The following is a 24,644-nucleotide window of genomic DNA, read 5'->3' as shown; positions in this document are numbered from 1 at the left end:
CGACGACGGGGAATATTCAAGCATGTGAATCTATGAAAGACACCCCTAATACTGGAGAAATCCTAATACTGATGGGACAATCGCTGACTTCCTCTGAAGATCTGGCACTGCAAAATTATATTAACCATGATCAGATTGAGAAATTGAATTTTGCCTCAAGATTTATGATCCTCAACGATCTCCCAATGTACGACTTGATCAGTGTCAGCCAAAGTATTGTCCCAGCTCTTTCCTTTGTGTTACATTTCCGGATGTACAGGTGACTCGTCAAGCTCTCCCAAAGTTGATGGTAGTGTCAGGCTGCTCCATGTAGAGACAAGCTTGTGGTTTTACAGGGGCAAGTCACAAGTATTCTGGTGGAGAAATATACTAACACCTCAAGCCAGGATCCTCCATCAAGTTGTCATCAGGATGAATCCCTTTTAAATAAAATGGCAGGCTTACTTGCTCTTGCACTGGTCCGCTTCAATTGTGCCACATGCCTCAAAAGAAGAATAGTCACAAATTTGTATCCATGTAAGGTAGGTACCTATTTACCTACATTTATTAACTTTTAATACCAACGTAGCACAGTTTTGAGAAGTATGACAGCAATATCTTGTGGCTCATAGCACATCCTTCAGCAAGCAGTTCTCAGGCTGAATCCCTTTACAGGAATTGGCGCTCTCGGTATTTATTATACTTTGTCCCTTTCATCTGTGCTACACACCTCAAAAAATTGGGTTTAGTCTCAAATGGTTATTCATGTAAGGAAGACACCTATATTTATTATTTATCATCAATATAATATAGCACAGTTTTGTTAAAGTATCATGCAGCATTGGGGATTAAGTAGCCTGGACCGCCAGCGCCAGGGACCCTGATTCTTCGACCCTGCACAGCTACACCGCCAGAGACCTCCGAGCCCTGGATCCCAGGTTCACAGACAATAATAACTGCTGAAACAAATTTAGAACCAGCACCAGAGGACTGTTTTCCTGCCAGCACTACTGCTTCACTTGCAACACCAAAGTGACCAACAGCGGCGAAGACACCGCAAACACAACTGCGTCAACCACGCTGACCAAGACCACCGCAACACAACTCCAGTGCATTCTACTCAACACACAATCGCTCTGCAAACATGCCACGAAGATCTGGGACACAATCTCATCTCTCACCCCGGATGTCATGTTCCTCACAGAGACCTGGCTGAACCTCACGTCATAGCCAGCACACCCCTCCCCCCTGAAGGCTACAAGATAACACACGTGTACCGAACCAAAAAACATGGAGGTGGAATTGCCATCATCTACAAGGACACCATCAGCTGCACGACCTAGTCAGACGACTCAACTCCGATAATGGAGCATGTCAACTTCCAATTCTACATCAACGGGAAAAGCACCATCAGAAGCAGCTTCACTCTGACCTTTAGCACTGGGGTCACCACATAACGAGGGGGGCCCTTACAGCCCACTGGCCACACTGGGTAGTTTTCACCACCTTGGGTCCCGAGCATAGACCTGGCTGGTTGCCATTAGGCCTGCATGCCCAGTGCATTATTACCTCAATTGACAAAAGGCCCCCAGTTCACTTTCCTTCTTCGCATCTCTGACCGAGGTCAGGACCTTACTCATACCACACAACCGGGAGGCTCTGATATCCCAGTACCAAACTTTGTTGACCCATTCTTGCAGGACCGGATACTGACTGCCAGTTGAGTAACATCCCAGGATTTTCCTTGCCCGCCCCAGAGTACAGTATCTCCTTGAAGACATCCTCGCTGTTCTGCCGTCCAGAACAAAAGTTGCCATGGGTGGCACCAAGGTAATGAAGTCGGTATCTATACCAAGTCATGCCAGCTCCGAATCAGGATGTGTTCAGTTTGACGGATCACCAAGTCCCACAGGAGAGGATAACATCACCCCCATGGCGCCCAGCACAGTGCCAGATAAACTAGATTTAATTCTGAAGGAAATCTGGGATTCTAAAGCCACCATACAACATCACAGTGGTGCACTAGCGTAAGTCTTGGGCCTCCTATGTGATGAACACAGCAAATTGTCCGACAGGGTCAAAGTAACAGAAAAGGAACTTGCGACCTTGTCTCTACAACAGGCATCCCATTCAGCTGAACTGAAGGATCTGTATTCACGACTGCGCCTTTTACACAACAGGGCCAAGGATGCTGAGGGAAGAGCAAGATGCAATAATGTGCACATTACAGGACTGCCAGAGGGCGTCAATGCCATGTTGTTCATTGAAAACTGGCTTAGGGCAAAGATGGCCCCACAAGGACTCTCAGACATGTTCACTGTGGAGAGGGGCCACAGGGTACACACATGTTGTCCACCTCCAGGGGCGCCCCCTAGACCCATTGTGGCATGTATCCTGAACGTGAGAGACTGAGACGACATGCTGCGAAAGCCAGAGAAAACACTCAAATTGTTGTCGATAACACTAACGTGTCCCTCTTCCCTGACTCCACTCTAGATTAAACGATCATCATTTCTTGATGCAAAGAAAAAACCCAGAGCAGATTGCTCACCATATGCTCTAATGTTCCCAGCATGCCTGAGAGTAATACACGATCAGCTAACACTATTTTTTGATTCCCCTGAATCGGTCTGGGACTAGCTGAAGATCCAAATGCCCGCCACCAGACAATTCACAAAGCACCTCACAGGATCCCTCATGACGTCGCAGGCAGGGGAAGTCTCATCGGCCTCCACCCCGTGCTGCCCACTCTCCACAACAGGCTTTGGAGGACCACCGTGCAGTGATAGCCTCAGTGATTTCTTCCAGGCAGCAACAAACCCTCCAGCTTCCACCTAGCTCATCCAGGAGTGCTGCCTCGGACTATGACTCCAACACGAATATGGCCCTCTTACCCACAGTGACGCCACAAACATCAGACATTGTAATTTGACCTCCTCATCATCACCATTTCCAACCAAGAAGTTTGCCACTTTATCAGAAGAGCCCAGCTAGCATCTTTGATCTCTGTGGCAACTCTAAACTCACGTATTTTATCAGTGACTCATGATGGGTCTTTATGTGGTATACCTTTTTCCACTGTCTCTTTCCTGTAGCGCCCCAAGAAGAGAGTACATTTCACCTTTTGCTATGCTCGATATAGGGTCTCCAGGGCCTCTGGCACAGCTAACTGACCCCGAAGGCAGTTGCTCCAGTTTATGCTTAGTTAAAATAAGTTTGTTTTTATGGTTGAACAAAAGTTTCTTGCTGGACTGAGTATTGGGACTATATTGTTGGTTCTGTATCTTCTGTCATTAAAATGTATATTTCAGTTTGAGAGGTGTGTGGGGATCAAGGGAGGGCTTCACAGCCTATGCTTTTGACTTGCTTTATAAATGCAGAAAGTAGTGAATTCTTATAAAATAATAATGTGGAATGTTAGGGGCCTTGGTCCACAAGCCTCACTGTATCGGGTTCCAACTTGACTGTCGTATAGACCACATTGTTTATTTACAATAGACCCACCTCTCCTCTGAAGATTCACTTGAACTCCATCGGAGGTGGAGAGGTCAATTGTTTGCCACTGCCTTCTCTGCTTTTGAATGAGGGGTGGCGGTTTGGGTGCAGGCTTGAACGCAATTTGAGGCAGTGGATGTAAATGGCTGCTATGTGTTTGTTCATGGAAACCTGGATGCTAAACCATTGGTGCTGGGTAGTGTCTATGCCCCAAATACGGAACAAGCCCTCTTTCTATTGCACCTTTCCTCTGTGCTTGCACACTGGTCACACTTACCTTGGTTGAGCAAAGGAGACTTTAATGCTGTCAAGGACATTCATCTTGATTGCTCTTCAATCCCTCAAACCCCCCTGCCCCCCAGTGTCCCATCATTTAGACTAGCAAAAGCATTGCGAGAATGAGCACTTGGATGGTCACTATCGGATGCATGGAGTTAGATAAATGTTGGGATGAGAGAATATGCATTCTATTCCTACATAAACTAGTCTTTTCTTGACCGTATCTTCTGCCACTTGCACCTACCTTGCTAACATCTCTAACTCCACATACCTAGGCCAAAACCCTGTCCGACCACAACCCCCTGGTCCTGGTGCTGAATCCCTACTCCAGTACCCACGTGGCACTTACACCTTCTCCAATAAGATGACCTAGTCTTCAAGAACAATCTAGCTGCTGCTATCACTAACTAGTTTGCCAATAACACTGATACTACGTCATCTTCTCTGACAGAATGGGAGGCGTTTTAAGGCGACTTGTACGGGGGACGTCCCTTTCCACAGCGTCAGGGGCACTACACTCTATCTTACACAACATCAAATAAGTTGAGAACTCAACATATGAGACTTCTAGAGCACAAACAGGACTTCTAGAACACAAGGTGGCCCACGAGGACTCCAGCGCAGATGATCTACAGGAATGTTGCATTTAATATGCAGAACTCCTAGAATGCCTGAGGGGTCACTGACTATAATACTTACACGCAAAAGATACATACCAAGGGCGAAAAGGTGGGAGCGCTATTGGCATGTATGATCCTCCCACAACTATCATCCGACCCCATTCTCTCAGTGTGCACCTCCGCAGGCACCTGATACACGACACAGGAGGCTAATAATGCGGCATTTAGGGATTACTATGCTCACATTTATGGACCTTGCCCATCTCCGTCCCCTGCTGCCCATTACTTCTTTCCTTAATGGCCTGCATTTGCCTTGGGTGCCAATCTCCAGCAAAACAGAGTTTGGAGCCCCACTGACACAGGGCGAAATTTGCTGCACGATAACCGACCTACCCTGCAATAAGAAACCCGAACTAGACTGCCTACCTGTTGAGTTCTTCGCCACCTGCACAACCCTCTTAGTGCTATACTTTGGGCCTAATTTAGATCTTAGGGGACGGGTTACTCCATTACAACGGTAACTGATATCCTGTTTGCCGAAAAATAAATTCCATACTATCCTATAGGGTTTATATTTCAGCAGACAGGATATCCATCACTGCTGTGGCTGAGTTACCCGTTGGCCAAGATCTAAATCAGGCCCTTAGACAAACTGCATAAAACATCATTAGAAACCGGCCCCCTCCCACCCATTACCCAACAAGCACTAGTCACATGCTTGCTCAAACCCAGCTCTGACCCCAACACTGGCCAACTGAAATGGGCACCCCCCCCCAACCCTGTCACTCATGCTCCCAACTTGGGCGTCATTATTGACGACTCACTCAGTCTACACCAGCAAGCGGTAAAGACTTCAGCCACCTGCTTCGCCATTTTAAAATGGCTAAAAAAGATCTGTTGGATGCTGCCTGAAAACACCAAGAAAACAGTTGTCAATGACCTAATCACATCCAGGCTAGATTATGGCAACGTTTTGTACCTGGGGGCGAACAAAGTCTCTGTCCGCCGGTTACAATCAGTACAAAATGCAGCAGCCAGACTACTCTGCAAAATTCCCATCTTTACTCCAACCACTAAATATATCAGGAAGTTACACTGGCTAAAAATTGAAAACCGAGTTAAATTTAAATCCCTATGCTTTATGCACAGGATCTCCACCAATACCGCTCCAAAATACCTGCAAAATCTGGTGCGCCCCTACCGTCCTTCCAGATCTCTCCGGTCTTCCACGGCAAATCATTTTGAAATTCCTAGGATCAAACTGTCACATATGGGTGGCAAGTCCTTTTCACTCCTAGGACCTTCTCTTTGGAATTCAATGCCACATACACTGCGGTCTGAGCCGAATTACATCAAATTCAGGAAAGTCTTAAAAACATGGCTCTTTAACAACTAGTTTTCTGTAACTGCATTGCTATTGGGATCTGCTGCGCCGGGAAACCCTTTGTTGGGTAGCTGTGCGCTATACAAATGTAAACAAAAAAAAAAAAAACTCAGATGACATTTTATCTTACCCGCCATTATCCTTACTGTCAACCGAATATAAAATATTAAACAAGGCCCTAGCAAAAAGGCTGATCCCCCTATTGCCAGACTTAATCCACACTGATCAGAATGAGTTTGTCCCAAGCTATACTACCTGTTTAAACATCAGACGCCTATACCAGATGATGGAGGTGGCTGGAGCCAAATACCCTGCAGCTGGATCACTCTCTCTCGACCTCCAACAGGCATTTGACACTCTTGTCTGGGAGTATATGTTTGCAACTCTAGCCAAATTCGGAATGGTTATTAGATGGATCAAACTCTTCTAAACAGACTCTCCGGCATGAGCATGGACAGGGTCCCACATATCTTCCACTTCCTCTATATTCTGCGGCACTAGGCAGGCCTGCCCCTATCCCTGCTTCTCTTCTTGCTAACAATGGAGCCAGTAGCACAAAGCATTAGACAGACAGCTGGAGACTGGTGTATATTACAAAGGGCCGCATCACCATGCAGGTTCTATGTACGCGGGCAATATCAGAATATCCATACACAAAGTGTTCACAAACCTTACACCACTAACCACTTTACTTCGCCTGTTTGAAGATTCTCTGGCCTACGCGTTAGCTAAATGTTCCATGCATTCTCCTTCCAGGAACGCATGCTGGGGATACTATAACGTAGGGAGCAAGTAACATTCCAGTAGCCCTGCATACTTTCAGTTACCTTGCTACAGATATATAAGTCCACTACGGACCTATTATATGGCAATCTAAATAAGACACTCACTTCCCTCCGCTCACAGATTCAGTTCTGGATGACTACCCCTCTGAGAGTCAGGACGACTAATGGTCTCCAAGATGGTAATGCTGCCCTGTCTGTTATATTTTTTTGTTAAATTACCAGTGATGGTACCTGAGGGCTATTTTTGACAACTTAATACTCTACTTATAGATTTGATATGGGGCATGGGTAGACGCAGGGTGAGCCTATCTAAGCTACAACTCACACCACGTGAGGATGGAATGGGAGACCCAGACTTCCAGGCCTATTTCTACGCAGGCCAATTGCTGTGGCTATCATACTGACTGGCAGGCTTCCACCTAACGAAAACAGTTTATACCCCATAACATCTGCGACTGGGTAAACTACATAAGTTATTATTACCAGGTGCGTCATGCCCCCAGTGCTTACCACTACTCTTAAGAAACACCCTAATAGGCGCTAAAATACACAGCAGCCATTCCACATTACGCACCTAATATACCGTTGCGAGGACTAAGGACACAGATGTTCCCACTCACGTCTCTTGGGTTGAAGCCCTCGAAGGCTGCAGGTATGCACCCAATGGGATATTTGTTCACGGATAGAAAACTCATGTCACACCAGGACTTTATCCAGACTCGTGGATTGCCAAATTCTCTTTTTAACAAATGCTAAAATGTCCATAGATGTCAGTATGTACTGGGCACCAGCGGGGACAGACGCCTTCATCCAGGAAGTATAAAAAATGGGTATCAGCAGACATTTGGTCAAACAGCTGTATAAATGCCTATGTATACACCTTCACATCTCACCATCAACACTCAGGAATCAATTGGAAGAGGACCTTGGTCGTGCCCTGCATGGCAAAGAACAGTGCTTCCTCGTCAAATACTCCAACATAATATCCCGTAACTCCGGGTTCAAATTCATTCAGTTCAGCTTACCACATAGGGTTATCTCTCGCCTCAAAAACTGCATAGAATATTCTCCATAGTACCTCCCGACTACCCCAGATGCCACGCTGATCCAGCAGATCTCTTACACATGCTTTGGGGCGCCCGTCCTTGAAGGCTTACTGGGCGGAAGTCCACTTTGCCTTGGCAGACTTAGCGGGGCCCCCATGGGAATGCAGTAAAGCTCTGTTTTTTGGGCCTGTACCCATCCACTAAGCATTCAAAAACCCTATCACGCTTCATAGACCTGGCCAAACAGCACATTATCAGGTGCTGGAAATCCTTTCGAGTCCTGCTTAGGTTGAGGGAGGAGGCTATACACTAGGGAACTGGTGAGAGCCATACGCTGCGAAGGAAGGACTAGTGTGGACTTTGAAAGCAGCCCATTGCCTTGGCATGGGATACTCTCATAAAATCATTCAAAGACCCAAATCAATGATGAATAGAGAAAGAAAAGTGAAGATAAGGAGGGGGATTCCCCTTGCTGACATTCCAAGTACCCCTTCTGGCATTCCCCACAACTGTTTCCTTATGGATGAGACAGCTTCCTACTCCTTTAAAGGTGCACATCCCATGCTAACCCTACCCACGGGGTTTTGACCCCCTCCCTCACGCATCCTCCCAGGACTCTCCTACTAACACTGTTTCCTATCACATTACACATTACAGAAGATTAGTTGGGGTTAGAGTGGGAGTTAAAGTATTCTTAGTCGTTGGAAATGCCATACCTCAGCAATAAAGGCCTTCACAGATTCTGATTATATCCCCAGAAGAGAAAAAACAAAGTCTGATATACAAGGATATCCAAACTGCCTGATACAAACCTTCTATTGCGTATATTTTCTAGCTGTTTATAATGTACACTGTGACTCATGACTCGTATTGTGCTATGTCTCTTTTCAAGTATGGAATAACTCAATAAAGTTTATTTTAAAAATATCAGAGGCACGCTCGCCTCCAGACCACCAGGACCAAGACCCAGCTTTTGCAATGCCATCCCTGACTTCATCACACCGATTGTCATGGCCTCTGTGCACTACATCTTCCTAGGGTATCTCAACTTCCACCTGAAAGACCCCAGCGACACCAACACAACCGACCTCCTGGAAAGCATGAGCAAAATCGGCCTCAAGCAACTTGTCACCAACCCTACTCACATCGCAGGACCTACGCTCTACCCCATTTTCACGTCGAGTGACAGAGTCAAATACAACCATGTCTCACAGCACACCTGGACCGACCACTACAGCCACTTCATCATTTCAAGATCTACCAACACTGGCAACATGTACCCCAGCTCCACGTGCAGAAACTCGAAAAAGATATCAGAAGACCAGAACAGGCTGCTAAGAACTTCTCCCCGTGTATCACAGAATGCGCCAACACAATCGGCCCGCCAAAACAGCCAAATCAAAAGGAACTGGCAGAAGAGCCAGCTGGTTCACAGTGGATCTGAAATCCACCAAATGCAACTGCCGACAAATAGAAAGGCAGTGGCACACCATCAGAGACAGGCACACCAGCAGAGACATGAGACCATACCATCTTCATGACAGCACTTAACCATTAGCACCACCTCCTAAAAGAAGCAAAGAAGAACGTCCTAGCAGAACGCATAGAAGCCAGCACAAACCGGAGAAAGGAACACTTTGCCATTGTGAAGGAGGTCACCAACCCCACAGCCTCTGAGAACAACATCACCCCCACCCAAGAACTGTGTGACACCGTGGTGGATTTTTCCATGACTAGATCACAGTAATCTACGAAAACCTTAAACCCCAATCCTATGGTAGCATCAGCCTGCTCCCACACAAGAACACAAACTCCGAACACCTGCTCACCCGTTGGGACCCTCTCAAAACTCAAGCCACAATCTCCATCATGAACTCTGTGTACTCTGGAGCACCCACTGAACCCAGTCCCCACCACGTCTGCAACCTGGGGAGCAAGACGATTTGCAATGAGCTCAAGAAATTCCTGAACATATCCATCACCTCTGCCTCCTTCCTGGAGGACTGGAAACACGCTGAAGTGAGGCTCCTCCTGAAGAAACCATCTGCTGACCCAGCAGAACCGAACCACTACCAGCCCATCTCCCTGCTCCCCTTTCCAGCGAAGGCCCTCGAGAAGACAATCAACCAGAAACTCGCCAACATCTGGAGCATAACAACCTCCTGAACCCCTCTCAATCTGGATTCTGAGCCAATAACAGCACTGAGAGAGCCCTGATTGCAGCCGCCGACGACATCAGGGTTCTCTTAGACTGGGGTAAAATGGAAGCCCTCATCCTCCTGGACCTGTCAGCAGCCTTCACCACCATCTTCCATTACATCTTGATCAACAGACTCCACCACACTGAAATCCAGGGAGACACCCTCAAATGGATCGCCTCATACCTCACTGGAAGATCCCAGAGAATCACCCACTGTTCATCCCTAAAGCCAAGAAGATCATATGCTGCATCCCCAAAGGATCGTACATCAGCCCTACCCTCTTCAACAAGTACATGAGCCCGCCACCCGGTCAATACTGTCAGATTGCATGGACTCAACATAATTTCCTACGCCGATGACACCCAGCTCATCCTCTCACTGTCAGAAGACCCCTCCTCCACCACAGCCTAATTCCACAGATGTATGATGAACACCTCGCATGGAAAGACACATAGTGGTCTGCTGAACTCGGCCCATCCCATGCCCCGACAGACCACGCCCGCAACCTCAGAATCATCTTGGAGAGCAAGCTATCTATGATGAAACAGGTAAACACTGTATCATCAGCATGCTTTCACACCCTACACATGCTCCACAAGTTCTTTAGATGGTTCCCTATCTACACCGGAAGAACAGTCACACGCCCTCGTCACCAGAAGGCTGGACTACGGGAACACACTCTACGCACGCCTTATGAAGAGACTACAGATCAATACAAAAGTCAGTGGTAAGACTCATCCTCAACCTCCCCAGATGTATCCACATAACACCCCACCTCCAAAAGCTAACCTAGATCCTGAGCCATAAGAGAGGCCAGTTCAAGACGTTGACCTATGCATACAAAGCCCTGCACAACGAAGGACCTGCATACATCACCAAATGCATGACCTTCCGCCAACCAACCAGACACCTACGATCCGCAGCCCTCTTCCTTCCAGACACCCCCCAGATCCGCTGAGGAAACAGCTGAGGAGGCTGCTTCTCACACCTGGTAGCTAAAGCTTGGAATGACCTTCCAGTGTACCTCAGGACCTCTCCGGCAATCCAGGAAAGGACTCAAGACCTGGCTGTTCGAATGAGCAAAACCAGAAGAAGCAGTTAGACGGCGCTGCAGAGAGAGACGTGCTGCTGCGCCGGGACTTAGCACAGTCGTTTTTCTCGGGAATTCCAGCTTTATCCTCAGCCCCCGTATTTACATTAGAGGAATCTATGGTCCGTTACAATCTGGGACCGCTTATTGTGTTGGGAAAGTGGCTGTACCTTCTTTGGACCCCCAAAGAGGAGAAGGGAAATTAAACTCTATACGTATATCCCTAAAGTTATCTTTGGCTTCATCGTTCCTTTCAAGTTATCCTACATATTTAAGGCATTTGGTACCAACGGTGTTCCTCCGAGATTGCTCGTGAGGGCCTCGCCTCTTGGATTCCAGATCACGATCGACAGATCTGTATTAAGTGGCGGGCACCACCCCAACATTTCGGATTATATATATACTTGTTACCTCCATCCTCTGGACGTAGCCCCTGTGATATTTGGCATCAGGCCCTGAAAAGATTGATTTATTGAAAACTCAACAGATCCACGACTGTGAAGAAACGTATATAATTTTCCTTGCGCCCTGATAAAGGAACTTTTGGATATTTGTCCTTTCCGAAACGCGCGTCGGCGCCATGTTTTTGCTTATATTATATTTGTCCTTGTTCTTTTTTTGTAACCCTGGGTCTAGTTAATATTGTATTGTTCTTTTGTTTTGGTGTATGACGGTGTGGGTGACTGAGAGGATGTCTGAATGTATGAGTTTGGTTGGGGGCTATCTGATGTGTTTCTGTTGATCAAATTGTACTGTATATATATATATATATATATATATATATATATATATATATATATATATGGAATGTTTTTTATGAAACAATTTAGGATTGACTTAAAATAATAAACTATATGTTTTTCTAATAACGTTTGCTGTGTGGGACAATGATGGTATTTGAAAAGTAATGGATATATTACCTATAGGTATTTAAGGTTCTAGGAGAGGTTCTTGTGTTTTTGAGAAGCAGTTAGCAACTCCAGGGCCTTGAGACCCTCACAGGAGATTTGCTGTGCTTAATAAATCATTGATTGACTAAAAAGGCATATACAATGATAGATTTCAGGAGTAATGATAGAAAAAAAACTGAAGAGATAACATATTTTAATACAATGTTGCGTACTAGAATGACTAGGCATTTTCTAAGTCTTTCTGCATGCAGCGTTTCAAATATATTAGAATGCAGGAAGGAAGTCATACCATAATGCCTACACCCTCAATCGAGATGAGGAAAGAGCAAGCAAATAGAGCTGATAACAGTGCCACATTACGATGTGCTGGGAACAGGAGGCTCAAGTGGGAGAGACATGGGACTGAAGCCACTGAGTAGTGCCTCTGAGCACAGAGCAGGAAAAGCAAGGGAGAATCCCTTATACTCTTCCTCCTCTTAGGAGCCCCAGGTGTATTGGAGACTTTTGAATACATTAAACCAAACCGGGATCATGAACCTGATGCTCTAGTTCCTGGGAACTGTCACAAAGATTATACCGCTTCCAGTCAATAGAATATGACGCTTCTTTATAAAGTATCAGGAGTCACATATCTCTTGAACCTCATACTCAGGTTGACCATCAATAAGCATGGTAGCTTGTCATTTTTAATCTGAGGACCTTTATGAGAAAATAGGATTTTTGATGGGGAACATGAAAGGAAAAATTAGCCTCCCAGGAAAGGGGAAACTTGATCCTTACAGTGACAGAATTAGTGATCCTAGAAAATTTCAAAAGGTCCATAGTATCTAGGAGAACATTTGGATTTACTGATGGAACAAGGTAAATTGAAGTAGGATAACCAAACCCTGTCTCCCACTTTATAAGTAGGAGCTGGTTGCCTATGCTGACTGGACTGTAATCTTTGTTTTGACTTAGTGGCCCACAAATTGTGCATTAAGTTTTCCCAGACTTTCTTTATCCTTTCCATTGAATCTTGAACTGTAAATACCCAATCATCTGGTTTCAAGGAGTCTGGAAAGGTTTGAGTATGGAATCTAGTTAAGGAGAAGATTGGAGAGAAACCAGTGGAAGTATACATGGAGTTATTGCAGGCACATTCTGCTGCAGGTGGGAGAGTCTGCCAGTTGTTTTGACCTGCAGAAATATAGCACCTTAAGAAGTCTTCAAGAGTTTGATTAAGCCTTTCAGTTTGTTCATTAGCATGAAAATGAAAGCCAGAAGTTAGAAACCTTTGAATGGCAAGTATATGACACAGGGATTTCCAACATTTAGAGAAGTATTAAGGACCTTGATCGCAGAATAATTTTCATGAGTGATCTATGGAGTCAAAAGATTTCAGACTAGAAAATTTCAGCCATTTCTCGCACAGATGGTAATTTGTGAAAAGCAGAAAAATGGGTTCATAAAGGGCTGGAAGACAGCAGGGGCATTACAAAGGCCAAATGGCATTACATGGTATTTGTAAAGCCCAAAAGGTGGTCTAAATGCTGTCTTCCACTTACCAACGGATTGGATCTAGATCAAGTGATACGCTCCTCTCAGATACAATTATGTTAAGATTTTAGCCCCTTCAGCAGATTCAAGATTGTCAGGGATGAGTGGCAAAGAATAGTGGTCCCTAATGATTACTAAGTTAAAACCCCCATAACCGATACAAGGGTAAAGTTCTTAAGAGTCCTTTGTTGGCGCAAAAAAGAAAGAAGCTAAGGCAAAATAATTAGGTGGGATAATCATACCATTCTTTAGATTCACATCAAGATATTCTCTGAGAGCTTACTGTTCGAAGGGAGATGTGGAAAAAATGCGCCCGTAGCCTCAGAAAGGAATTCAGTAGCGCCATTACTGCTTGGTGGTTGGCTCTTGAAAAACATCAAGGTATTCATGATATATTACTGGGATTTCAGATAGGTGTGCAACTAAAAGGTTGGAATGACTATGAAGGTCTTCAGAACTTCCAGTAGTAAAAAGGTGAACAGAAGTACAATGGGAGAGACAAACCTCTGAGCCCAAGAACAAGGTTTTTGAAGTCCAATTTTTATATGGAATTTGCTGAACTAACCAAGTGATGCCCAAAATAGTATGATAATGAGGAGAGGCAATTAAATCAAATGTGTGTTCTCATAATGGGCAGCGATTCAGAGAGAGAACCCTCAGTTTCCTCAGTGACGAGAAGCCACTAAAATCCTGTCAACAGATTCTTTCGCAACTGGAACATCTTTCTTTTCCACAGGAATCGGATGGTTGGAAGGCCACTGAATATCCGTAGAGGCATTAGAGATTCTGCAGTACACAAGAACAAGTGCTAGGTAATTTAGAGATTTTATATCAGGACAGAGGCTCAGATTATGCCTTCTTCCTTTGCTTTTATTTTTTCAGCAGCCATCTTCATAAACAAACTACTTTTCCCATGAACAGCAGGGAAATAGGCAACGTTCAGCACACAAGTCCTTCTACTCCGTCCGTACTCCAGTCCCAACTTGGTCCTTCTGCTCTGTTCACCCTTCCTCTTTTTTTCTGATCAGCAGCAACTTAAGTTGATTTTCCTTGTTTCTCCTGTTGTGGGGGGTATTTGCACTAATTATCTGCCTGTTTTCTGATGATCCCTTTCAGATTTCCTATGGTCACAGGGCGCATTTGCGTACCTTACACGACATTATGCCTAGGCCTGGGCAGTGAACTCCGCTCCGTTCGCTGAGGTTTCAGTGTTTTCTGCACTCCACGATTCGCTGGAGCTTGCGAAGTGCAGAAAACTCCACGGAGCGGAGTTTTGCCTGTTCGTGCTCGCCAATAGTAACTTGCCAATCGGGTAGAATTTCTACCTGAGAGGCAGGGTGATCAGCGCGAACAGCAATTCGCGCTGCACTCTACCGCTTGCGGAACTCTGCCGAGTTTTTTATGTCGCTTTGCAGAGTTCTGCATAGCGAAACTCCGCGAACTCCACTTAGGCCTAATAATGACCCATCTCCTAATGCGGTGAGGTCCTCCCACCTCTTGTGGGCGCTGTGCCCCCTCTAAGGGCAGCGCGAGTCAGGCACTGGGATTAGAGTCCTGAATAGCGCTATCCTGTGGAGACTCCAACCTTGTCCCCAGCCACCCGAGTAACACCCTGATTGGGTCTGTAACCCTCCCATTTGACTTGCGCCCCACAGGGGTCTGTACTGTTGTTTTTTCTATGACGTCCTGCGGGATTGTAGTTTGCGGCTAGTTGCGCCGCCTGTGACACTGGTCTCAGGTGGCAGTAGCCCATTCATACCGGGGCAAGAGTTTCCAGAGCTCTGCTAATGAACTGTGTTACTCTGGCCCACCCAAAACAGTCTGAGCACCCTGCCAGCCAAATTCTGCTCTTGCTCGGCGTGTCCAAATCCGATCCTCCCGAGCACTTAAGGAACGGCCTGCTGCGCCAAGTGGGTACCACACGCCTTACTACTTTACCTAGTCATGCAGTCAGATCAGGAGCAGTTTTAGGAGGAGGACTCCTTGTCCTTCCTTCCCTGGGGCAACGACTTTTACCAGGCAGTGGATGATTCCATATACAGGGCTGTAAACCAAGCCATGGAACCCTTGGAACAGCGCCTCTCAGATTGCGCGGGAGTACGCCAGATGGGAAAAACCCACAACAGCCTCCACCAAATGTCCCCCAGGCTCCTCAAGAGGAAGGGTCTGCACCCTCGAAAAGACAGTGTAACCCTAAAGTGGAAGAGAATGCTTTTGTGCGCCTAAAGCAGACCTCTCTAGCGCAGGTTCCCTCACTGCCGGTGTCAGTAGCCCCCCTAGATATTTCCCCGACCTCCCACGCACCGCCACCCCGGGATACCAGGGATTCCCCTGGGGACACAGGTGATGACACAGGTCCCTCTAGACCATGGCTCCCCCCCTACCCCCAAGAGGGAGTTTCAAACATGTTGGACCTGGATGACATCATCCACCCTCGGTCTGCAGACTGTTGCGAGCCATCTATGTAAGCCCATGAAGAAAAACGCTTGCAACGCTTATAATTCTCGGAACCTCCTGAGGCTCAGCCGGGAGTAGGCTTAATTGCTAATTTGCTCGATTTTAACCTGTGTCAGAACTGTTTTTATAATCTCACTCACCCAGCTTCCTGACACTGAATCACGGTGTGCAGGCACCCCCTCTCAGCGGATTTAGCGCTGGAGAGGGAGAATACTTGGAACTTTCTCAGCCGCCATTCACCACGCCGAGCATAGGGACACGCCCACTTTGAGGCCACGCCCCCTGACACTAGTAAAAAGCGCGCTGAAATCACGAGCGCCGCAGATAATTCTCGGAACCTCCTGAGGCTCAGCCGGGAGTAGGCTTAATTGCTAACTTGCTCGATTTTAACCTGTGTCAGAACTGTTTTTATAATCTCACTCACCCAGCTTCCTGACACTAAATCACGGTGTGCAGGCACCCCCTCTCAGCGGATTTGGCGCTGGAGAGGGAGAATACTTGGAACTCTCTCAGCCGCCATTCACCACGCCGAGCATAGGGACACGCCCACTTCGAGGCCACGCCCCCTGCCACTAGTACAAAGCGCGCTGAAATCACGAGCGCCGCAGATAATTCTCGGAACCTCCTGAGGCTCAGCCGGGAGTAGGCTTAGTTGCTAATTTGCACGATTTTAACCTGTGTCAGAACTGTTTTTATAATCTCACTCACCCAGCTTCCTGACACTGAATCACGGTGGGCAGGCACCCCCTCCCTCTCAGCGGATTTAGCGCTGGAGAGGGAGAATACTTGGAACTCTCTCTGGTCCAAGCATTGATAACATCTCATCTCGACTACGCCAACGCACTTTATCTTGGTATCACAGCAGGCCTATGTCCTAAACTACAGAAGGTCCAAAATGCTGCCGCCCGGCTGGTGGAGAGAATTCCTGCCAGACATCACATCTCCCCACACCTCCGTAAACTGCATTGGCTAGCTATAGCTAAGAGATGTGTATTCAAGGCCATGACTTTGGCTTTTCGTGCTTCTAAGGGCAATGGTTCGGCCCATTTGAAAAGCACTCTGCGGCCATATGCCAATACCAGGACATTGCGCTCTAACTCCCTACTTCTCCTAGCAACTCCCAGATTCAAACAAACTCGTGCTGGAGGGAAAACATTCGAGGTTTGCGCCACTCAGTGTTGGAACAAGCTTCCGGTCGTCCTACGTGCCTGCCAAACAGAATCGGCATTCCGAAAGTCTCTGAAGACCCACCTCTTTTCCATTTAATGTTCTCTTCTGTTCCTACGCCCCCTGTTCCCAGATTTATCAGCGCCGGGACGCCCCGTTAGGACAGCTGTGCGCTTTACACAATACACAAATAAATAACCACCTCCAGGCGGAATGTCCTCGTCCCAGTTTAAATGATAAAGTTGCCCATACACCCGACATTGACATAAAGATGGAAACCTTCCTGGCCAAGTTTGTGAAGGATCCTATGAAAGGTATCGACAGGTCCTGGCGTTCCTGCCAGGACAAGCTTCTAGACGCGGTGGGCCCTCTAACCAAGATCCTAGACATGGCAGAGGAGGTGAAGGCCTTGGGTTCTTTGATTTCCCCAGAGGTACTGTCAGGGTGGGCACAGCAGGAATGCGAACTGTGCGCTCTCTACAGAGAGGCGCTGTTCCCTTTTGATGAAGGTAGACCCCAAGTAGGGAGCTTGCCTCTTCAGAGGCTGGAGCTGTGGCCCAAGGAGGTTTGTTTGGGGATCCCTTTGTTAAAGAACTTAGCAAGTTTGTGGCGACGTTCACTTCACTGGACAAGGCCCAGTCCAACATTCGCAGGGTTTTTTACCCCTCGGGTTTTCCAGGGAGCCGGTCATCGCAGGGGCCGCTCAGCTGGCTGGTTCTCCTACTCCAACTCTGACAAGGGTGTGGGCAATACCAGGTGTGGGCAATACCAGGACAGCATATGCTTCAATACATTCTACCCTACCAGAGGACAGAGGTTCCAAGGCCATGGAGGATACAGAGGTCAATCCAACAACTCTGGCAAAGGTGAGTGTGCTGCCTTTGGCGCACCTGCAAGTGGAGGGTTGTTTGGCACTCTTCCTCCCGGTTTGGGTTTCCCTCATGAGCGATGCTTGGGTACTACAGATGGTGCAGGGTTTCCAGGTGGAGTTCCATGGCATCTTCATCAGGTGACCCATCCCATTTCTTTTTCCCAATACAACGTGGAACTGATAAACAAAGAGGTCTCTACCCTTATTCAAAAGGGGGCGATTTGCTGCATAAAAGATCACCCATATGGGTTTGTCAGCAATATTTTCCTGGACGAGAAGGCTGACGAGGGTCGAAGACCAGTGATTAACTTGAAGGATTTCAACGAATGAGTGGTATATAGCCACTTCAAAATGGAGGGTATCCACCTCCTCAGAGATGTGTTGAGGCCTCTCGGCTGGATGGTATGCCTGGAACTGAAGGTCCCGATATTACCCCCTCACCACCGTTTCCTACAGTTCAGGTGGGAGGATGAGGTCTTCAAGTTTACCACTCTGCCTTTTGGGCTATCCTCAGCTGCGTGGTATTTTACGAAGGTCCTCAAGCCAGCGGTGGAATTCCTGAGGGCGCAGGGCATTCGGATGATCATGTACCCAGACAACATGCTCCTCTTGGCCCAGTGTCCCAAGAAGCTGACCAGTCACTTACCGACAACAGTCAACTTACTGCAGGGGTTGGGATTCATCATAAATGAAAAGAAATCTCTCCTTACCCCAGTCGAATGTGCAACTTTTTGGGGATTCATGATAGGCTCAGTTTCCTCTACCCTGAGCCTTCCGGCCCAAAAGAGGTAGAAGATCAGGCATAAGCTGCTCCAAATCTTGGCCAGGTCCCACTCATTCTTGCGCCAGCTTGCTCGCCTGGTGGGCCTTCTCTCTTCCTCAATTCAGGCAATCTTTCTTTCAACACCTCAAGGCACACCATCTCAGGAGGGGGCTGACTTATTCGCAAAAAGGGATAGATGGTTTTGTGGCTCACCCACATGGAGGCGTGGAACAGGAGAGCAGCCTTCGGTTCCGCCCCGGACATTGTGATCGAGTCCGACGCCAGCCGTTCTGGTTTGGGGGCCAGATGCAGAGATTTTGCCACAGGTGGAGCCTGGTCCATACAAGTACAATCCTTGCACATCAACTGTCAGGAGCTTCTGGCAGGGTCGTTTGTGGTGCAGTGCTGGACGAAAGACAGGGTGCAATGTTGCGTCCTCCTAAAAATGGACAACATTTCTGCCATCAGGTTTATCAACCATCTGGGCGGCACCAGATCCTGTGCACTGGTAAACCTAGCCAAGGAATTTTGGAGCTTCTGCCTAAAGAAACAGTTGTCGGTCATGGCAGAGTACCTCCCGGGTCGAGCGGACAAGGTGGCAGACTGGCACTCTCACCACCTCCTGGACTCCAGCGTTTGGAAACTGGACCCGCAGGAGTGCTCCCAGTTTGTGGAGAGGTCCCTTCTCAGTCAATCTGTTTGAATCGCGTCTGGATCATCAGTTCCCGAGATTTTTCAGTTGGAAGCCAGAGCCTCAGGAGGATGCGACAGATGTGTTCCTCCAGGACTGGACCCAGGAACAGGGCTACACGTTTCCCCCTTTCTCGATGATCACATGGGTGTTCACCCACGCACGCCACCACCAGGCAGAGGTTGTGTTGATTACCCCTCTTTGGAGATCTCAAGTGTGGTTTCCAGTTCTTCTTGAACTCTCCTGGAATTTCAATCCGACTACCCCGCTTACCTCACATCCTTCTGAATCCAGAACTCAATCCTCATCGCCTGGTAGTGAAAGGGACACTACAGTTGATGGCCTGGCAGATGTCAGGTGACGTTGGTCGCTCCCAGGCCTTTCAGGACATGCTCAGTCTTTACTATCCTGAGCTTAGGCGGACAGCACGACCAAAAGATGGCGCAGTTGTTGTATGCAATGGAGTGTCGATCCCGTGGGTGCAGATGTAGTCCACATCCTTAATTTCCTGGTGGGCCTCACGGAAGAAGGGTTGGCTTACCACTCGATCAATACATTCCGTTTGGCAATTTCAGCAGGACATAACCCCATTCACAGGTTGCCGGTGTGAAAACACCCGTTCGTCTGTAGGCTCCTAGGGGGGATTAGTCTATCTCTTCCACAGGAACCACGTTATTCTGCATTGTGGGATGTGAATCTGGTGTTGGATCTTTTCCTATCCTGACAGCCGAATAGGTTTCTGTCACAAAAGGAGAGTTTGGCTAAGTTGGCAACACTATTATGCCTGGTTTCTTGCAGGCGAGAGTCAGACTTGAGAGCCCTAGACATCTTGGCCAGAATGCTCTCCCCGGATGGGGTTTCATTTACTGTCAGTAGCAGGACCAAGTGTAATACCAGCATTATCTCATACCTGTCATTCCGAGACTTCCCTAAACTGTGTGTGGTACAGTGCCTCCGAGCATATGAGGATTTGACTGAAGAGGTCCGCCAACCAGGTGAGAGACAACTGCTTATTGCAGTACGAAAGGCGTACAGGGTGGTTTCTTCTCCAACCATAGCCAGATGGGTGCGCTGGGTAAAGCAGGAGGCAGAGTTTGATACAAAGATGTTTGGTGCCCATTCAGCGAGAGGGGCAATGGCCTCAAAGGCATTTTCACTCGGAGCGCGTTTGGAAAACCTGTAGCGCACTGCAGACTGGTTCTCAGATTCTACTTTTAAGACGTTTTACTTTAAGCCAGTGCTGGAAGTGGCTCAATTGGTGGGGGACAAGCTTTGAACTGGCATAATCTGAGCCTCCGGTCCTGACATAGCATGAAAATTTGCCTACCTGTAGTACAGGTAAATTTCAATTCTATTAAGGACATGGAGGCAAGGATTATCCCGCCCTGCAACCACTGAAGACACGGACCATCTGCGTTCTTATGTACGTAACTTGTTTTACAAGGTCAGGTGAGATGTACGTTTCATCCTTCTCTAGTGTCTATAGTTATACATAGCTTAGCAGTGTTTTCTTTGGTGATTGATCTAATGATTTGTTCGTACTGGACATGGTTTCTGACGCTGCCTGTTTTTGCAGGGAATGATGGGTCCAAACAGAATGCTTGAAGTTCGGCATGGAGCTGTTCGCAGGAAGAAAGAGGAAGTGTGACTAGAGTAGAAGGAAAAAGTTGGGACTGGATTGCGGACAGAGTAGAAGGACTTGTGCCGATTTCCCTGCTGTTCAAGGGAAAAGTAGTTTGCTATTGTGTTTTGAAAATGGCTGCTGAAAAAATAAAAGTGAAAGAAGAAGGCATAATCCTCGCCTCCATGTACACAACAGAATTGAAACTTACCTGTACTACAGCTAGGCAAATTTTCATTCTGGGTTGTAGCTTCGGGTGGTGTTTGGGGTATGACGCACCTCAAATAAATGCATTCTTCGCTTTGTATTTAAGTCCAGGGGCTCTGAGTTGTGCCTGCTATGTTTGTGTTGGTTTTTTTGTGTCATTCGGATTTCACTAAAAGGTTATAACATATTCATTTTTAAGGATCTGAAACTTAAATATATATGTGACGGGTTTACCAAAAAGTAGTAATTTAGCACCTATATAAGTACTCCTTGAATACATGCAAATTTACTATTTTTTAGAATTCCCAAACTTTGGCAATTGAATCATTAAACATTCAAAAAACAGGGTGGCGATGGTCTTATGTCGGCTGCCCTGCCTTTACTCTTTTTAGAGATGTCCATCGGCTCCCGAACATCTCTATACAGTGGCAGGAACCATCGTCAAAGTGGTTCCTATCAATGTAGGAAAAGCTTGATGGACATCCTCGTTAAACTTTTCCAATGTTTATTTTCCAAAAACGAACTGCCAAAGCAGGAGTCTGGTTATGAAAAAGAAATAAATGACCTCCACACAGTGGGTTTCTCGTGTGGGGGTCATTTTTCTTTATTTTACTGTCCCTCACCACCAGAATATCCTGGCACTGACAGACAGTAAAAAAAAAGCCATTTTACCATCCAATCTAATAAGGATGGAGGATCAGATGGCTTATCTACGTTGCGCCTACTCTGTCGGGCATCAGAGGAAGTTTTACAATGATGCAGTAAATTTTATTTCATCTGTATAAAACTTGTAGCCCACACAAATAAAAATCAGGTGGGTGGATCTTGAGTTTGGAGGGCAGGGTATTCTGTAACCACTGCAATGGATTATCTGTCCACCAAACTATAATCAGCCCCAGAGGGCCACCTAATGCAAATCAGCACTGACCCTTCTCCTCATGGGAAAAGTGTATACATAGCCTTTGTCATCTCACTCATTCACCCTGCAGCCCACTGATTCTTTACTTTACGAAGTGGAGGACTCCCCACCACCCCCCAAATCTCACAGACTAAGCTAGACCCATGTTGAGACTGAATCTGAAGTTCCCCTTGAAGTAAGATGAAACCAAAGTATTTCAAAGGAGGAAGCAGGGGTGTCTGACTAATACGTGCCTCTATTACGTGCACTAGGGATGGGCTTCCTAGATTTCCCTCTCCTTAGAGAAGGGCATACAGGACAAGACATCAGAAGATGACCTTTATAATAACAGTACAAGAAGTTGTCTTTTCCTTTGCTGCTCAGTCAAAAAACCCACTTTCATTGGCTCGTCTTTGGGATCAGTAGCCTTAGAAGGTATCTTAAATGCATGCCTTTAAAGAGGTTTTGATTGAGATGGTCTTCAACGATCCACATGTTTTTCTTGAAGGCGAGTATCAATTTGGATAGTTAGCTGGATTAAATCTTGAAGGGGTACCTGTAATTAGGCTGAGTAAGGCCAATTAACCTCTTTTGCCAACCCCTTGAAGTTAAAGATGTAAGTATGCAAGTCCCAGGACCCTTTGTTAATTTCTAAAATCTCCTCTTGGGCGGAAAAGTCAAATCTCGATGGTCGAACATTTGTTGAATTTCTTAAAGAAGCCCAGAAAATTGTCCAAAAGTGGAGTAATATAAGATTCTAATGACATGGCATTTCCAGTAGTATTATTCACTATAACCCCCACTTTAGATCTATCGCTGGCATAAATATAGGGCTGAAAGGTGAAAGTATCTGACAAATGTCTAGAAATGCCTTTAGCTTCCTGGGACTTCCCTCAAATTTCAGTTCTGCCAAGCCAGCCAGAGGAAGGTCCCAAGAGCTTTGTGTGTGACAGGAAGAGAATGACGCAAGGAAGCATTTTCTAGGGTCAAGCTTTAGACTTGAAGAGTCAAGTTGTTTCCTCCTGTTAATAATTCATGAACTTGATCCAGGTTTAGATTTTGATGGTGTTGCAACCTGTCAAGAGCAGATGTTCTTAGGAAATGCCTACTAAATCCAGAAACAAACCCTGATGCCAGAATAAAATTGGGAGTCTAGAATTGCTGTAAAAAATAATTTCCAACAGGAAGGAAAAAACTGAAGACCAGAAAAACCATCCAACTGTCCAGGCCAAGCACCAAGGCAAACAGCCAGGAGAAAACAAGAAGGAACTGGAGAAGGCAGAGATTCCACACATCTACTGAGCAAGCATTCAAGCAAGAACAATTGCAACAAAACTGAACCCATTTGGACTCTCCTTACATAGTGTAGAACAGGAAGTGACATAAACCAAAGGTGGTTCGGCCATCTTGGACTGGGAAGAAAAATATTGTAAAATATAATATGGCATATGCAATAATGATTGATTTCAGAAAAACTCAGAGAAAATACTGAAAAGATAACATTCTTAAACATTGTGGAAAACTAGAACGCCAAGATATTTTCAGTCTTCCTGTACATGACGATATAGAGATGCCACTATGCAGGAAGGAAGACGCCCCGATAATGTCTAGCCCATCTCAAATGAGACGTGTGACAGTCAAAGAAATGGTGCCAAGAAGAGGCGCGAGAAGGAGCACCATGGGGCTGGAGCCACTGAGTCTACGCCTGAGTGAGGTACAGTAAAGGTAAGGGAGAAATCCTTACAAGCATGGAGTTAGAAGTACACCCCCCAAAGGCTGGCCTGCAATTGACCTAGTGCAAATTGCTGAACACATGCTGAAACCAATAATAAACTTGAGTGGATGCACAGAATAACCAAGTTTGTATTCAGTGATTTAAAAAAAAAATGACTTAGGAAGAGGTATCAGAAGAACAACTGCATCTACATTTTGTGGCCTCCAGTTCTCATTGGTGCCCTGAGAGCTCTCAAGAGCGTACAGGTTCCTTGTGGGAGATGTCCCAAGTCACGGTTCTAGAGAACGAGGGTAACATGTACTAATGAAATGTATCCTATCACACCAACTCATGAACTTCAAGTCAGAAGCGTTCTGTTGGTTAGACTAAATGTTCAATCCCAGTGGTTTGAGTCATCATGTCTCAGATGCAGTGAAAGACAGCTATGTTATATGCTGTTTTTTTTTATACCGCGCTCAATTACTACCGGAGTATCCTGGCACGAATAGACCGCTGGGGAACCCGTCCTGGCTTTCCCTGTGAGATGGTCCCTACTGGGTATCTCCAAGGTGAAACCAGGCATCCCCGGTGTATGCGGGGGGCCGTTGTGGAGATGAGGCAAGCTAATGCCCAGAGTTGCCGATTGTGATCCCTGGTTAAAGTAGGCACCGAGGTGAGAACAAAAAACAAAATGCTTTCCCATTATTTATAGCGATTTTGAGTTTATGTATATATTGTTATGTTTTGACCTAAATACCTAATTCTGATATCATCATACATACTAAACCCAAGATTAGTTTATCATATTCCGTATACTTGATCTAATCTAACCCTATAATATATGGTTGTATGACAGAAGCATGCATGGCTAAGCCATGGGTGCCTGAATGACGCAGTTGCAACAACGATTGCATCTTAACCACGTATTC

The 24,644-nt window shown here is 46.4% G+C and overlaps 1 protein-coding gene across 2 annotated transcripts in view; it reads right to left on the bottom strand.

Moving 5' to 3' along the window:
- ATP9B (ATPase phospholipid transporting 9B) overlaps positions 1–24,644 on the bottom strand; it is a 2,364,768-nt gene that overhangs the window by 760,898 nt on the left and 1,579,226 nt on the right. The gene's annotated exons all lie outside the window — the stretch shown is intronic.

This window comes from Lissotriton vulgaris, chromosome 4_1 (genome assembly GCF_964263255.1).
Source record: "Lissotriton vulgaris chromosome 4_1, aLisVul1.2, whole genome shotgun sequence".
NCBI classification, from domain to species: Eukaryota; Metazoa; Chordata; class Amphibia; order Caudata; family Salamandridae; genus Lissotriton; species Lissotriton vulgaris.
Note: the sequence above shows the minus strand (reverse complement) of the source record. Positions and strands in the feature narration are given on the sequence as shown.